The following is an 11,829-nucleotide window of genomic DNA, read 5'->3' as shown; positions in this document are numbered from 1 at the left end:
CCAACAACAAAACCAAAATTAGAAAGCTGACCTGAGTCCCTTTCAACGACTTTAGTTCACAGATCTGCTTCAAGGTGAAATTATTTCTGAGGTGTGCTATTTTACTTAAGTGACTCTACTTACAAGATAAAAGGTGTGAATAAAGTATCACACACTCCTTCTCTGTCCATGCTTGGAGGTGACTTTAAAAGAGAGTTTCTTTGTTTTTCCGCTTTGGTGATCACAGTAACTCAGTATTTTGAAATACCAATTAATAATAAGTAATTATCTTTTAAAGCCTAATTGGATCAAATAATTACCCTTAGTAAAACTATCGTAAAGTTAATCTTTCATTTCAACCAAATGACCAAAATATCAGTGATTGACACAATTAATTGAAAAGCTGAAAATGATAATTTGATTAAAAAAACAAACAAACAAACAAAAACCCCTCACCCAGGAGTATGAAAATCAGTGTGTTACAAAAGATTCAGCTAGTGTAAGGTAATGAGACAGTTCACAGAAGGATAACATTTACAGTCATGAAACTTTGATGATAAACATAAATAACAAATGAATACAATATCCATTTAGGAAGGCTAAACACAGGAAGGGCAATAAGCAGCTGGTTCTGGTTTCCTGAGATAAACTTACATAAAGATTTCCTTCACTTAACACGGGGTGGAAAACCCCAATGGACTCAATCCGGGATGTTTTCACCTTAAAGATGGCATTTGGTGGTTCACGTTCGGGACTCTGTCAAGAATACGCTGTCAAAGTTTCAGTTGTTCAAACCTCTCTGAAGTATTTGTTTTTCGAACATGATTATGAGGAAACAGCGTATGACATTCCAGTGATCATGCACCCGCTGACACAGTCTTTGCCTCACCTTCTGCTGGGCTGAACACAGAATGCGGTTCAGACAATTCTTTAAAGAAATACATTCTGCCCGTCACTGTGTATTTCCCAGGCAGCATTTCTGGTGTACGGTGTATTTTATCTGCAGCCTCTGAGAAGGGAGAAAGTGTGCAGGTTTTTGGGTTGGGCGGTCTGGGGTTTTGGTTTTGTTTGGGGGTTTTTTGGTTTTTTGTTGGAGGGGGAGGATTTTAGGAAACTGAAGGACACGCGGGTTTTTTTGAAACACTTCAATGTGTTCAGATGTCGTCCTTTTTTTTCCTTACACACATCCATGTTCCTAGGTCCTATTTTTGCTTATTCATAATATTGAGAAACCTGAGTGTCAGTAAATCCCCGGGGTTTTTCTCCCCTGGCAGTAATGTCTTCTTGACAAAACTTTCTAAACTGTTTCAGGTGTAGCTTCAATTCTACAAACCTTCAATGGAGCAAAGCCTTACTTCATCACTTAAGTCCTGATTAAATATTTTATACCTGCTGTAGACCACCTATGTTAAAATCAGTTTGTTTAATGAAGCAGTCACATTAGAGTTCTAACAGGAGAGCCATAAAAACAGAGGGAAATAACAATGCAATCAGACCTGAGTTTCTCTAAGGGGAGTTCTAAGAAGTCGTGAAAAGACAGAATTAATCCCTTTGGGGGGTAAATTGATGGGGGGGTGGGAAGACTGTCTGCTGAGATCATAAATGTTTTATGCTTTGATGGACAGTGTGATGGGATGGATATCCCCGGTTTATTAAGAAGGGGCAGGTTGTAGATGAAGTTAGATGTGTTACATTAGGAACTGGAGACTTTTTGTTTCCTCTTATAGTAGCAGAGTTGAAAAAAATTGTAAAATTTTTAGAGATATGTGATTTTGTCTTTCTTGTCTTGATGGCAGGGAAAGAAGGGCTTGACCATAGACAGTGTGCGGGTTTACTCAGTTGTGATTTACAAAACTGTTAATTTATATTACTAAAGCTTAAAATTCATTGATTTAAACTCTCCTCAGCTAAGCGACTCAAGTGAAATGCCTGTAGGATATAGCTGCATTTAAACCTCCAGCACGGATTGCTTTCGTTATACTTGCAAGTAAAACTGTCAGCTTTTTTTTTTGATCGGGGAGGATCATTTCTACAGCCACAAAATACTGAAAATGGAGATGCGATACAAATAAACAGGATAGATATTACAAAGTTGGTTGTTAACTTTTCAACACTTATTTGCACTGGGAAAAGATTATGAAAAGAAAAATCAGAATAAAAAATCTCTGAAAAGCTAGAATTGACTTGGCGTGGAAGAACACAGGAACTTAAAAAAATTAAAACAATGCTTTCTGGAAGATCAAATGAAAATATGAAAATGAACTGAAAAATATTTCATAATACTAAAGACCTCTGTTTATTTGAAAAATATTTCCGTGAACTTTTTTCACAAGGATTACATGCCAAAAGTGAATGTTAATTCACAAGATGTATCCTTAACTGAGGTCTCGAAGCCTCATTTCTTTCAGTGACTTTTCTTTTAGCACAAGATCCATCCCACAGAAATTATAAGACTGTTTCATTATTCTGGACTTCTCGTGGAAGATGGTGAGGGAGGTGACTGATTGAGCAAATCTTCAAAGAAGTTCTCACTTTAAGGACGCGGTTACGAGTCTTATTAACTCAGGCACCTACATCTTGAAAAACCCTGAGATATCTGGAATAGCCATAACTCGGTACGTGATCTCGTGAATGTCTGTCGGAAATGTGGGACAATCTGATGAACAAATATTGCCATGCCTTCAAACACAGTTACTGAAGAAATGCCCTGTACGTGGGCCATTTGGCATTACGGAGCTGTCTTTGCTAGCTCACTGAGGGCATTTGTTATCCTCTGCCCTGTTCCAGCTTCTCACAGCCCTCCCTGACTGTAGGCACAAGGTGTGGGAAAGCATCCATAATTTCGATGATTTTGATAATTTTGATAATTTTGCTTTGATGCTAACAGCAGTTAGGACGTATAAACCCCTATCTATATGAAACCTCATGTATACACATACCCTCACACGGGACTTGAAGCGATAGGGCAAAGAAGGGCCCTGTCATCTTTTAACCTTCTATGAAGACTGGTGGGGAGATGGTTTCCCCTTCTCATCTGTCTTGAGAATGTGTTTGCCTGAGATGTATGCAATATCCATCCACAGCTTAACATTAAACAGACGAGGTTTTAAGGCAGCCCGACAGTCACATTTTCAGTAGGGCTTCTTTCCTTAGTGTGCATTTTTACCTGCTGTACAATGCAATTTAAGCCCCTCGCCTATCTCATTGTTTTATAATTATGCCTATGCATTATTTACATCTGTCTATACAAACCTACTGCCTTCTAAAGATTTTCCCATGTAAAAGCTGATGTAAAATTCCATAAAAGTGTCTGAAAATGATAGACAAAGGCACGGAGTATAGATTTTTATAGCATTTTTACTGTCTAGCTCATTTGGCTTTTCAGAGATAAGACAGACTAGGCACTGACTACACAGTAGAAGATTCAGTATGCTGAAAACTCAGCTGAGGAGGAAAGTATCATTCTCACTGCATCACTGGAGTAGGCGTACTTTAAGTATGTTACAGCTTTTAGCAGTATTGCTTGGGTTCTGGTCTGTTCCTGTATCTCAGCTAGTGACTCATACTGCAGTGCAACTAGAGGCATCACAGTCGCATCACCTACCAGCTTATTACTCAGGGCAAAGTAATTGTTGTTGGCATGTTAAAACACTCCACTGAGTACTTCGTACTTCATTTATGAAGTATTAGAATTTTCCTTTGAACCAAATCTCTTCAGCCTAAATCAGCTGAATATGTCCATGAAATCCCCCTGGCTCTCTTAATATTATTTCTAAGAATACATTTTTTTGTTCTGCTGTTATTGTAGCAACTGGCAGGGTTGTTTGCAATCCCCGATCTTATCTGAAGGCATTTCTACAACATCAGAACATAAACAGCACCAGAACCTTGTAGAACTTTCCAGATTGCCATCAGACTGAGATTTGCTGATGGAACATACTGTCAGAAGTAGAAAAAGGTTTTCAGTAGGACTGGTAGGTTAAGAACAGAAGCTGGGAGATTTGCACCCAGTGTAACAGTGAGTTTCCCAGGGAAAGCAGAAACTGCCTTTTTTTCCCCCTTCACTAGATTTTTTTAGGTAAAATTCATTCTTTAAGTTGCACTTCTTTTGTTTCTATTTTTTGCTTGAAAAGCAAGCTTCTGGAATCTTCTGGTCCATGAAAGCATGAAAACTAATTTTCTTATAAAATGTATTTTTAAAAAGTGGCTTGTCCTTGGTTTTGACAAGGTTACTTTAACTGGTTACACAAATAGTCTGTTTGATGACTTGTATTATGCTAGTAGCTGCAGGCTATAATTAAAGGGATTTTAGAACTAATCATTTTCCCAGACATTTTGCTTTTTTAATGATAACACATAATAGGAGAGCGAGACCAGCAAATGGGAGTAAGAGGCAGAGTGGATACAGTAGGAAAACCTCCTAATGTGTTCACACGTATAGTAATGTCCAGCATGTTTCCACATTTCAGAAATGTTCTGCTTTCAACTGTGTTCATGCATCAATATTCAGTTAAGTTAAATCTGTCTCTCAGGACATGCTACTCTTTTGCCAGGACTGGCTTTCAGCACGTGCAGCTTAATTACAGGAAGATTCTGATGCAGCATTGAGGCTTTTCTTTTTTTTGATGAACTGCCACTAAGCCCCTGTGACCGCCCAGTAATGTTCTGTCAGTCTGCACGTTTCTACCAAGCACGATCTCTTAAAGTCTCTTCAATACATATGGAACCGTTGTCACAGGGCCCACTCATGCTTTCGTATTAATGAAGCAAATCGGAGCACGTTGTAACGTGTTTCTTCCCTAAGTTAAGCTGTATGACTGGAGAAACCTGCGAAGACCTTAGTTTAAATCCAGTAAGTCAGCCTGTTTAACATGTCAATAGCAATTAAATAATCAAAAAAATCAGGCAAAACTTTTAACAAAATATTCTGCTCTTTTTTTGGAAATGGCCACTTCCTGCACCAGATGTGCAGGCGACACGGTGGATTTAACGGTGAATCAAGAGCAAAAAGGGATGTATTCTAAAGCTGCAGGGTGTTTTTCTATGTATCGCCTTCCCAACTTCATTAGCTTTAAGAAATTAACTTGAAGCAAGGCGAAATGATTGTTTAAATGGCAGTTTCCATTAAAGCCTATTGATGTGTCTTCGGTTTTAGGCATGAAACCGCTGTGAAAGTATACTGAAACTGAGGGGAAGGTTTTAGTTCACCCAGCAAGGACAGGACAAGTCTAGAGAGTATGGAGTAGGTGGGACCTGTGTATCCTTTGCCTTTAGCAAATGTTCAAGAATGGTTTTGTTCCATCTGGCTCATCTCCTTTTACTTCTCTCGCCTCTTCATTCAGAAATGCTTGACTATATTGTGTTAGATTTTTAAAGGCTTTTTTTATTAAAGTAGCTTAATAAACAGCATTCTTAGGCATATCTTAGAGTATCTCTGTAGGCATTCTGTCCTAAAGGACTGAAGTGTTTCCTCTGTTTCACTTAGTTTAGCTGCCGTAATTTCAAAAAGTTTTTATAATTCTATAAAATATTCGAATTTTATACACTTGTAACTTTAATTTTCTCTGTTCCTCTGTTCATATCGTCATCTGGCTGTAGAAGTAAATTTGAAACTTGCTACAATTTTTCTGTGGTGGGAAGACAGTCTCAGCTATGTTTGCATCAGCCTGGTTAATGAGAAGTCAGGTTTTATCAGCACTGAAGAACAGAGCTAGAAATTTAGAAACTGAACACCACTTTTTGGACGTCAACTGCTTGGCAGGGCTGGCAGGTATTTCCTTCCTTTGGTTGCAGGCGGTCGCTAAGGAGTGGTCGGTTACCAGTCAAGAACTGGAGTACTTCTGGAAGCAAGGTCACGATTCTGCTCAGTTTTTGTTAGGATTTTGAATTTTCAGACAGAACTAAGCTGCCTGAAGTTACTCTCTCGCTTCAAAGTGTAGAGGTCACATTCTAACGATCACTTTGTAATAGCAGAGAGATCTGCTCAGAAGGCAGCGGGGGAGCATGTGCGGGGACCCGTGCACACGCGCACTGGAGCAGCAGTCCCCAAATCTTTGTGACCCATGCCCACAGTCTGCACACCCGCTGCCTCCCCAAAGTTCTCACTCTTTAGCACAGCCCTGGATTTCTGCGCTGGCATTATTGTTTGTCCCCTCCTCTTCCCTGTTTGTCCCTCTGCCCCCGGCTCACAGACTCACAGCAGTGCTGCTCCTGCCCAACGGAGCCCACGGTACAGCCCTAACCTGGATGTTAACGTTCCTCACCAGCTGGGGAACGCAGCAGCGGAATAGAGAGTTAAAACATAGAATCTTCTCATTTCCAGCCTATCTGTTATTAATTCTCTAATCTGGGGGATCTTTTTCTCTTTAAATGTGCATTTTGGAAACAAAATTTATTAGAAATTCCCTTAAAGGTAGTTTTAAGGCATTGTGCCTTTTCATATAAGCTGCCACTGTGGTGTAGGTGCCTTTTTGAGTGTTAGGAGGTATCGTATCGCTAAAGCTGAAGCAGACTCACAAGAAACCTTGTCTTCTGGTTTTCAGCAAAACTTGTATTCTCTTGGAATTCAAAATCATTGTTAAAAATTTGTTTCTTGACATGATAAAGATTTGCCAGGTAACAAAACATGACTTTATATGGTAAAGATAGTGATATTTTTTTAAGTCATTACTTGCCTTTTTCGCAAGGGTATTGGATTGTACTGCAAAAAATATTAAGCACTGGTGTTCACACGTTACATATGTGGATACCAAGCCGATTGCTCAGCAGGGGAGCAGCGACAGAGCGGGCGATGGAACCAAGCCCCTCTCTGATCACTCCTCTCCCCCGGATTTCCTCTCTGAGTGAGAGTAGCGTTACTCTCCCGTTGCCCTGCAATTGTCATCCTTTCCCCCCCACAAAGTACAATAAATCTTTGCAAAATTGTGATTCAAGTACAATTAGAAATTCCATGTGCGTGCCAAGGCGGTGCTGACCCAGACACATTGTACGTGTCTGTCTGTCAGTCTAGCAGATTGCAACTGAAAAAAAAAAAAGAAAAAGAAAAAGAAAAAGGAGGGACTTCGTGTGTACATTTCTATCTAGGTACCTTTCTTTCCGAAGGCCCTACACAGCTTAACCTTCTTAACCCTGTGCAACGGTTGTTTAGAATGTGTCTTCTCTTCACCGGTGTTTGATATGTAGCCCTGGAAAAGAACTGGGAATTTAGGGAAATGAAGCTTTTAGTGGTGTGATCAAGTAAAGGAAAATCACTTCATTGTAGTGTGAGTCAGGACTCATAGATCTGTTTCTCCTACCAGAGACAAATTCTTTAAAATTATGGAACCCTGAACAGTGTTTAAGAGGCCCTTTCGTAAATTTGTCATCCATCTAATATAATAGAGAGCTTCCTGACTGCTAGATATTGCAGGTATTGTTTGTTTAAGTGCATTCAAAGTACTCCCTACATGTTGCAGCTGACATACAAGATCATTCCAGTCTTAAAAATGATGCAATACTACAGTGACGCAACCATCCAAATCATAAATGCACGTGAAGAGACAATACATTGTCAAAGATCTAGAGCGCTGTTACAAAAACTGAAGAAACCATAGAGAAGCAGCTGCTGAAGAACACAAACATTGTTTAGTACTGCTAGTGAAGGACTACTCTTGTCATAGTAGTATGTAAAATCTTAGAAGCTTACCGTATGCTGCCAGATGCTCGCACTCATACCAGACAGCTCAGATGACCAAATTTATCACCCTATTTTAAATTTTTTTTTAAGGGCTATAATCAGACCTATTTGTGAGCCTTCAGACTCACTGCTGGACAAAAGACAAGGCTGTGCTACCTCATTAATGAACTGAGGGCTGTAAAGAATATCCTAGTCAAGGACTCCTGGAGATAGAGACATCAAATGTAAGGGTTAATATACTGCATAAATACAGCATCGACTGAAACTCTTACGGTGTGCAGAGAACTAGCCTGTCTTCATGACTTAACTTTTACAGATCTGCGCCTGTTAATCAGGTCTACATTATCCAGATGCTATTTATGTTTATAATGATATAGTATGTTTATACTGATATGACTGAATGTCCCTGGTGCTAAAGATGCAAGATTTTTGGATTCTGCTTTTAATCATACTCCTGGCTGGTGATGCCTTCACCTCTTGGCTGAGGCTAGCTAATCCATTTGCTTCCTGCTGAGAGAGGACTGTTGCTACAATACAGTGACTCAGCTAATCTAAATTGTCTGTTGTGCCTGAATTTGAATCTCTTCCCTGTATATGGAATCAAAACATAGGATTTTCTGTAAAAATATGCAGTCTCAAAAGAAAATTCATATTAATTACACATAAACTAGGTAATTCATTTCAGCTACTTCTACAAATTCTGTGATAATGCTAGAGTGCTTGCAAAATAAAAGCATCTGAGTTTTCCTGTCACTCTTGTTGCCTTATATTTAACCTTAACGTCTATGCATGGATTTTGGTATGTGAAGCAGCAGCTTATGGAAAGTCCTTGAAAGAAAATTAAAATTGCTGTGCACACAGAACAAATACTAAATACTAAATATTTTTCTATAAGAAGAATTTTAGGCATTGAAATAAAAATCTCCCCCATGGCTTTCATAACTGGCAAAAATGATTCTGTCTCACAACTAATTATCACTTTAGGATTCCTACTGTAGAGGAACCCACCTGTGTTTGCACAGTGAGTTCGCTTGTATGCTACAGAGACAAGAGCTGTTGTGGGAGCAGACAGCTCTCATACTGCGATGTTCTCCTCGAATACGTCCTGCCAGCTGTCAAAATTATTACTTATTTACTGGGAGAGGGAAAGGAGTATAACTTGAGTGTCTCTTCTTGTGATAACAGACAGCAGAGAAAGAGGTACGCCCTTGGAGTGATGCCCACATTTCTAGATCAGAGCTAACATCGGTGAAATAACTCAGCTGAATGCATTTTGAATAAGACCTAATACCTTGTTTTAAGAGAAAGTCTTCTCTAAGAGTTCTCATTGGAGCTCTAATTTCCCATCTCATGCCATTTCACATGCATTTCTTCCATCATCAGGTTTGATTTCCACTCCCAAGCTGTAATAGTTATTCTGCTAAGGGGCAGGTGGTTAGGTTTTTCATCTCAGACCACTGCAAAATACTTTATGTTCTAATCTAAATATAAGGTATTAAAGTGAAGAGCTTAGAATTAACTACAAGCAAGCAAAGGTCAACAGTTGATTGTGTAACTTCTAGACATACAAGGTTTTTGGAGTTCCATAATCTATTATATTACTTTTTAAAAGCTCTAATATTAATCCCTACAAGCAAAGAAATATTGTGTAAGTAGGAACAATGTAACTTAGTTCATGCACTTTATATTAGTTTTATTTTATTTCACACTGAAAGTAACAGGAATAAGATTATTTTAGTACAGCACTCTGGTAGAGGATGGGAAAGGGATTATTACATAACTTTTTAAAAGTCTTGTAGGATTTCTGAGTGTCAGACGTCAGAGATTATCTCATGCTCTGTTTCAGTTCTGTAGAAGAAACAGAATTAATCTCTGAACCCTAAAATGGTTCTAAGAAATCAAATGCTTAAAGTGCAATTACCCTTCGAGTGATTTGAAACATATGATTAGAGTAATGCGACTGCATGATGAAAGAGCTATCATGTATTCGAAGTTAGAAGGTCTTCCTGATTTGTTAAGACATTCAAACACTGATAGAGACCTAAACCCGTTGTTCTGTCTTGCACCTTCATTTCTTAGTCCTACTGATTTCAAAGACCATATCGGCAGGGAGATTTCTTTCCACTTACAGTCGCTTCATGGTCCCTGAAAGGAGCAGAGCGCTTAACGAAACAGATAAAATTTAGAAATTGATGTGACAGTTTTAAGAGTAGTTACAGCACATTAACAACCATTACTTTATTAGTTCAATTCACAACATCACATAAACATGTCACCATGACACACTATTCTTCTCGACAATAAAAAAATATAGTGGGTAGATCGGTATCCGTATTTTGTACAGCTATTTTCAGATATTTTTAACTAGGAACACTGTAAAGATTTGCTTTTAGAGAGCATCCAGACATGTATTTTATGTCCAACTGAATATTAGCGGGTTCTACATCCTAGAATAGAGTAGAATATATACTTAAGGATGCGCTGCAACATTGCTTGGTCTTTCTGATTAGGCCAGCAAGTATGGACTGGAACACAGGTCTTTCTCAACTGTCTTATGAGATCAGAAACCTCTGAAACACTGTTTTACCACTAGCAGGCAACGAAATCAGCTGCACTTCTTAATATGGGCAAATATTTGATCATTAAATAAATAACAATCATTACACAGATGATGACAGAGTGCTTTGCTCAATATAGACCTTACCACAGAATGATTTTTACAATATTAGTTTTTCTTAGCTAGCACTAAAGTTACTCTGATTAAATACAAAATGAAAATTACCCGATAACAGAAAATACATTGGACTGCCATTTCCTGTGCATGCTATCAGACAGATTTAATCAAGAATTCAGCACAAAGTTATCCACAGATACGCAGGCAACTACAATGCAAGAGAAGTGTCCTTTCTCACTTGGCCTTACTCTGCAGTTATTTACAAGGACATTCAGGCTTTTAAACCTGTAAATAAGAATCTGTGTAGATTCTATTAATTTGTAAAAAGAGAAGAGGATCTTTCTGGTTATCCATTGAACAATAGTTTGTCCAATTCACATGATTTAATGAGCAGAAAGGGAAACTGTTCCTCAGTCCAATACACTATAGTAAACGTTTTCTTTGGATTCTTCAGATCACTTGCCCTCTTCACATTTCTTTACCTTTTGCTAGGCTAAAAATTCTTAGGCAGAATTTTGATTGTGTAGAAAATGCATGATATTAAACTCACTACAAGCAGCAAAGCAGAAATAATTTTCTGAAGAAACCCATGAACAGAGATGTAACAAAACCTATGCAGAACGCTGAAGAAGATTATAATAGTGCATTTGGCAGCATTGCTAGAAGTGGCACAGGAGAGGCCTAACAACTTCAAATCATAGAATCATAGGTTGAGAAAGACCTCTAAGATCATCAAGTCCAACCATCGCCCCAACCCCAGCATTCCTGCTAAACCATGTCCTGAAGTGCCACATCCACACGGTTTTTGAACCCCTCCAGGGATGGGGACTCCACCACTGCCCTGGGCAGCCTGGTCCAATGTCTGACCACTCTTGCAGTAAAGAAAGTATTCCTAACATCCAATCTGAACCTCTTCTGATGTGCCTTGACGCCATTGCCTCTCGTCCTATTGCTACTTATGTGGGAGCAGAGACCAACACTCGCCTCACTCCACCCTCCTGTCAGGGAGCTGTAGAGAGCAATAAGGTCCCCCCTCAGCCTCCTCTTCTCCAGACTAAACAGCCCCAGCTCCCTCAGTCGCTCCTCATCAGACTTGTTCTCCAGACCCCTCACCAGCCTCGCTGCCCTTCTCTGGACACGCTCCAGCCCCTCAGTGTCCTTCTTGCAGTGAGGGGCCCAAAGCTGAACACAACACTCCAGGTGCGGCCTCACCAGTGCCGAGTACAGGGGCACGATCCCCTCCCTGGTCCTGCTGGCCACACAGCTCCTGATACAAGCCAGGATGCTGTTGGCCTTCTTGGCCACCCGAGCACACTGCTGGCTCATGTCGGGTTTGCTGCTTTTAATTGCAGTGAGAATGACCAAAGTTATGTGAATCTCTGTAATGCTTACGGGCACACATTCAGTTTCCGTGTTTTAAAAGTAATTTTTAGGAATTATTAAGACTTAACTGCTCTAAAAAAATTAAAAGTGTCCAAAAATGTTGTAGCAGCGTTATATC

This window comes from Opisthocomus hoazin, chromosome 11 (genome assembly GCF_030867145.1).
Source record: "Opisthocomus hoazin isolate bOpiHoa1 chromosome 11, bOpiHoa1.hap1, whole genome shotgun sequence".
In the NCBI taxonomy this organism is placed as follows: Eukaryota; Metazoa; Chordata; class Aves; order Opisthocomiformes; family Opisthocomidae; genus Opisthocomus; species Opisthocomus hoazin.
The sequence above is the reverse complement of the archived record's forward strand: the minus strand, read 5'-3'. Positions refer to the sequence as shown.